Source organism: Osmia bicornis, unplaced genomic scaffold (assembly GCF_907164935.1).
Source record: "Osmia bicornis bicornis unplaced genomic scaffold, iOsmBic2.1, whole genome shotgun sequence".
In the NCBI taxonomy this organism is placed as follows: domain Eukaryota; kingdom Metazoa; phylum Arthropoda; class Insecta; order Hymenoptera; family Megachilidae; genus Osmia; species Osmia bicornis.
Window position 1 is genome coordinate 988,196 of NW_025791318.1, and position 6,259 is coordinate 994,454.

Sequence of the window (6,259 nt, forward strand, 5' to 3'; positions counted from 1 at the left end):
ACTGTCAACGGGCACGGCGAGAGGGACCGTTCATGCCCGGGATGCTGCGAGGAGCGAGCGCAGAGGATCAAAGAAGAAGCCGCGGATTCAACAACCGGAGGAGTGCCGAGACGCGAGCACAATCCGGGATTCAAGGTCGCCGCTTGGGAATCGCGCGTGCGAAAAATTAAAATTTTAATTAGATTAATAAAATGTAATTTGAGATTTGGGAAGTATAATAAAGCTCAAATTGTCAGAATCTGGAAGTTATCAGGAGGCGAGAATTGATGATTTGTGGTTGAAACCTCGTTGAAATTATAGATGAGAATTGATATGTATCGTAACTGACTCTGAAATTGTCATGATGATTAAATGGAAATTAGTACTAAAGGTAATTAAAAATGGTTTTCGCGAAGTAAAGTTGGTGCGGGTTGTTTCCAAAATTCTATCAAAGGGAGAAGTAGGTATTCGGACAATAAAGCATGAATTAATTTGGTTTTCAAAGTTTGAATTTTAGAACCGGAGTGGCAGTTTTGAAGTTTTGACGTCTCGTTGAGTAGGTGGGAGTCGCGTGCGAGCGGGCGATGCACGGATTGCGTCACCCGCTCGCAGGTAGTGGCCAGAACTGGGTCAATAGATCAGCCATCGGCCGATATCCGAAGGGTTACGGACGAGCCGCGTTCGTGTACGACGGGCACGTCGTTCTCTACCTGAAGGGGCTTCGCGCGCGGTTCCTGTTTTAGTCGCCTTTTACGACAAGCCAAGGCGGCTGGAGACGTATTATGAACCCCCCGTCTCCAGGGGAAATTCAATTCTATACTACACGTATGTAAGGGTACCGTAAGCGGGATGCTACGTATAGTACGTACGCAGTCGGAGAATCTGTGGAGAAGAACGGGTAGGGTCGTGGTTCGCTACGAGTCGGCCGGCGAGGAGAAGGATCAGGCCGGCCGGTCTCGATCCACTGTCAACGGGCACGGCGAGAGGGACCGTTCATGCCCGGGATGCTGCGAGGAGCGAGCGCAGAGGATCAAAGAAGAAGCCGCGGATTCAACAACCGGATGAGTGCCGAGACGTGAGCACAATCCGGGATTCAAGGTCGCCGCTTGGGAATCGCGCGTGCGAAAAAATTAAAATTTTAATTAGATTAATAAAATGTAATTTGAGATTTGGGAAGTATAATAAAGCTCAAAATTATCAGAATCTGGGTGTTATCAGGAGGCTAGAATTGATGATTTGTGGTTGAAAGCCTCGTTGAAATTGTAAATGAGAATTAATATGTATCGTAACTGACTCTGAAATTGTCATGATGATTAAATGGAAATTAGTACTAAAGGTAATTAAAAATGGTTTTCGCGAAGTAAAGTTGGTGCGGGTTGTTTCCAAAATTCTATCAAAGGGAGAAGTAGGTATTCGGACAATAAAGCATGAATTAATTTGGTTTTCAAAGTTTGAATTTTAGAACCGAAGTGGCAGTTTTGAAGTTTTGACGTCTCGTTGAGTGGGTGGGAGTCGCGTGCGAGCGGGCGATGCACGGATTGCGTCACCCGCTCGCAGGTAGTGGCCAGAACTGGGTCAATAGATCAGCCATCGGCCGATATCCGAAGGGTTGCGGACGAGCCGCGTTCGTGTACGACGGGTACGTCGTTCTCTACCTGAAGGGGCTACGCGCGCGGTTCCTTTTTTAGTCGCCTTTTACGACAAGCCAAGGCGGCTGGAGACGTATTCTGAACCCCCCGTCTCCAGGGAAATTAAATTCTGTACTTTTGGGAGAGTCATAGCCTAGGTGTAGTGAGGTGTAATTTTGCGGGGGTGCGATGAAGGTGAAATGATGCCTCTTTTGAAGTAAAAATTGTGCGCAGGCTGAATGCGGAATCGTAGTGAATTATATTTATAATCGAGGGGGTATCAAGATCATGAGCCTAGCTTATGCACAGGGGTTGAAAGCTTTGGAGTAAGAGCAGATGTGGGCAGTAAGGTGAGTGCGAATCCTGGGCAAAATGTAAATGTAAGGATAGTAAAGAAATAAAAACATAAAATAAATGTGGGAATAGAAAGTAGGGAACGGTAAAGAACAACGAGAAATAGCTGGAAGCGAAAGGTTTTGGAGTACGGCATACGGTAAATGGTGAATGGTGAATTTGGAGTTAAGCTGTACCAGGTGTCAAGTAGGGTAGGTGCGGAAGTAGGTGGCGAGCAGTAAATGGGCGATGTGAAGGAAGGCGCAGAAGGAGGCGTCGTAGGGTAAGATCGGTACGCGTTCACCGAGTATAATAGAGGAATAGTAAAGTGGGTACAGTGGGGCAGTAAAACAGAGTAGGACAATGGCATAAACATGGAGACCTACCCGGGCGGCCAGGTGGAGACAAAGGAGGAGAAAACAATGAGAAGATAAAGAGGCCGAGATTTACCGTTTTCATGAAACGTCGTCAGCAAAAGATATATATGTAAGGGCGCGCTTGGGCGCACAGTCATGCAGGGGGGAACCCGTGCTTGGTTGCCAGAGTGTAGCGAGTGTGTAGGGGTGCCGTAAAGTGGGCTGTATCAATATCATGCAACAGGAGGGACCAAGAGATAGGGAAGATGTGGTCAAAGTTCGTACGAAATTGGTCAGCGAGGAGAAGGATCAGGCCGGCCGGTCTCGATCCACTGTCAACGGGCACGGCGAGAGGGACCGTTCATGCCCGGGATGCTGCGAGGAGCGAGCGCAGAGGATCAAAGAAGAAGCCGCGGATTCAACAACCGGAGGAGTGCCGAGACGCGAGCACAATCCGGGATTCAAGGTCGCCGCTTGGGAATCGCGCGTGCGAAAAATTAAAATTTTAATTAGATTAATAAAATGTAATTTGAGATTTGGGAAGTATAATAAAGCTTAAAATTATCAGGATCTGGAAGTTATCAGGAGGCTAGAATTGATGATTTGTGGTTGAAAACCTCGTTGAAATTATAAATGAGAATTGATATGTATCGTAACTGACTCTGAAATTGTCATGATGATTAAATGGAAATTAGTACTAAAGGTAATTAAAGAATGGTTTTCGCGAAGTAAAGTTGGTGCGGGTTGTTTCCAAAATTCTATCAAAGGGAGAAGAAGGTATTCGGACAATAAAGCGTGAATTAATTTGGTTTTCAAAATTTAAATTTTAGAACCGGCGTGGTAGTTGTGGAGTTTTAACGTCTCGTTGTGTGGGTGGGGGTCGCGTGCGAACGGGCGATGCACGGATTGCGTCACCCGCTCGCAGGTAGTGGCCAGAACTGAGTCAATAGATCAGCCATTGACCGATATCCAAAGGGTCGCGGACGAGCCGCGTTCGTGTACGACGGGCACGTCGTTCTCTACCTGTAGGGGCTTCGCGCGCGGTTCCTTTTTTAGTCGCCTTTTACGACAAGCCAAGGCGGCTGGAGACGTATTCTGAACCCCCCGTCTCCAGGGGAAATTCAATTCTATACTTTTACAGCCTAGAACCCCCGGCCTCTCGGGAGTCTTAATTTTGTCTTTATTATTAATGCTGTTTTGATGAGATCCGTGTGTCAAGGACCCGGTATGTTTGAATTTCTGGTCTTCGTGAAAGGCGGCCCTGGTACCCCCGCCGCGATCAGGGGGGGTGAGAGCGCGAGGAGAACACGCTGGTGCCCGAGGCCCGGAAGCGGGAGGGGGCCAGGAGTGAGGGACTGGTCCTAGCAGATTCCCCCAGTCGCAGCGATCGTCGGTCATTCTGAATATAAATTGGGGCAGCCCATAGGAGCCTTCATTTAGAACGTTTCTGTCAGGGGCAGCCACCGGTTCGCGTAGTTTGTAGCACTCCAATTTGAGGCTCGGTCCAGTGCCGGTACACGTGTTGAAACATACATAAGTCGTGGTGCAGTGTAACATTATTGTGCGTGGCTAGGTGCAGCAGAGCAAAGCACGCCACCCGTCCTTGCAGTAGGAAAAGGAAGAGGACCCACTGCCACCGGTGTCGTTCGTGTGCCAACGCGTCTTATAACGAAGACTTGGTGGGGTGGAGTGAAGTGAGGTGAGTAGGCAATGCGCACAAATTGATGCGTCCCGATTTGGCAAACCCTTTCGTGCCACGACTGTGCCCATTTCTACTCCTCGTTATTTCTTTGTGTGTGTTTAGTTGCATTTCCATTTTCCTCCTTTCCTCCTCAGTCAATTTGGGTCCGGAATCGGACAATGCATAACAACTACTTGTTACGTGTTCGCGATTAACGTGGCTCCTTGATTGTTGTATTTTTAGGGTGCTTGGTGTTCTTGTATCGAGAGGACCAGACCATACCCGGTTTTGTCATAGCCGTAGCAGGTTACGTGTTGCAGTAAGTGATGAATATGGCCATTGTCCTGCTTTGCATTTATCAGATCAACTTGCATGTAGATCCATGTACTTATAGCGTCTATTTCTCTTGTCTCGATAGCTTTGCTGCTGTGCTACTAGAATTCCGGGCCGGAGGGAGAAAGAGAGGGGAAACATGTCTGCGTTCAGCGTGCTTCAAATAAATTTAAATAGATGCCGCGCGGCACAGGATCTCTTGTGGCAGGCCGTGAACGAGTTCCGTGCCGATATAGTTGTCATCAGTGAGCCCTTTAATTCACATCCAAGATGGCACCAAGACAGGAGCGGATCGGCCTGCGTGTGGTACACAAATCGCCCCAGCTGTGACATGGGGGTGACTAGAAAGGTGTTTGAGACGGACGGCTGCGTGGCATTAGAGACCCGGGAGTTCGTGGTAGTGAGCTGTTACTTTTCACCGTCGCTGACCATAGAAAGCTTCGAAGGTCAATTACGAGGTCTTGCGGCGTGTCTGTCGGTGGTTACAAAGCCATTAATAGTTGCCGGGGATTTCAATGCCCGCTCTCCACACTGGGGGTCGGATCGCGTTGATTCGCGCGGTCATCGCATGATGAATTTGATCGAGCAAGCAGGGCTGATGCCTGTGGCGAGTCAGGGAGGTCCGTCATTCGAGCGCGGTGGCATAGGCTCACGAATCGATGCCCTTGCGTGTAGCCGCAGCCTCCACAGTCGCATCTCTAGGTCCACAGTGTCCACGCGCTATTCAGGATCGGATCACCGCTACCTGATTCACCGGTTCAGGACTAGACCAGAGGCCGTCGGCACGTCCGAGGATCCGCTTTGGGAGGCGAGGCTGGGTCGCCCAAACATGGAGACGTGGAAGGAGATAGCGAGCGGTCAGCTGCCGATACCAGGGTCGCTGAATCCAACAACTAGCCGCGGTCAAGGAGAAGGAACCACAGCATTCGGGTCGTTGGACCAGTCCGTACTGCCACCACTGTGTACCGTGGCCGAAGTAGATGAGGTGATTGCGGAGTTGGAGACGCTTTTCCAGTCGACCCGTCCGCCATTACCGACCCGCAAGAGGAGGAAAGTGCAAAATGTACCATGGTGGAGTCAGGAGATAGCGAGTCTCTGTCTCCAAGCGAAGCGCTTCCGCCACCGTTGGCAGAAGGTGGCTCGCCGAGACCCGACGGCAGCACGCCAGCAGGCACACCCGTATCGCGTGGAGATGCTGGAGAGCCGAAGAGCCTTGTCCTTGGCATTGCGTCGTGCCAAGGAGGCATCATGGGGTGAGATGGTCTCGACTATCGAGGAGGATCCGTGGGGGAAGCCCTACAAGGCTGTCATGAACCGCCTGAAGGGGAAGATGCCCCTGATTCGTCTCAACCGGGAGGAGTTTCACACGACGGTGTCCACGTTGTTCGTGGTGGAGCAGGAGCAACAAGAAGAGGCTGCAGTCCCAAGGGGTAGTGCGACAGAAGAGGGGGAGGGAGAAGAAGCAAGGGAAATAGAAGCAGCCCAAGCATCATCGATCTGGCCTTGTCAGGAGGGAGCGTCAACATCGTCAGCATTCGATGGGCGCGATATCGTAGGAGCAGCCGCTGGGTCAAACGCCGCTCCCAGTAGCACCAGGGAGAGGTGTCAGAACCCAGGAGGGGGTACCTCGCGCCAGGGGGCTGTGTTCGTGAACGAGGATGTGAGGTACGCAATGGGAATGCTAAAGAAGGGAAAAGCTCCAGGTCCGGATGAGATCCCGGGCGAAGCTGTGCACGTTCTACGTAACACAGCATCCGGTTGGGTTTGTGCCCTTTTCAATTCTTGCCTCAGACTTGGATACTTTCCAAGGGCTTGGAAGGTGGGGCGCCTTGCTCTAATACCGAAGGCCGGGAAAGCCTGTAACTCCCTGTCAGATCTTCGACCATTATGCATGCTGTCGGACCTGGGGAAGTGTTTCGAGTATGCTTTACGATTCAATTCTATACTAC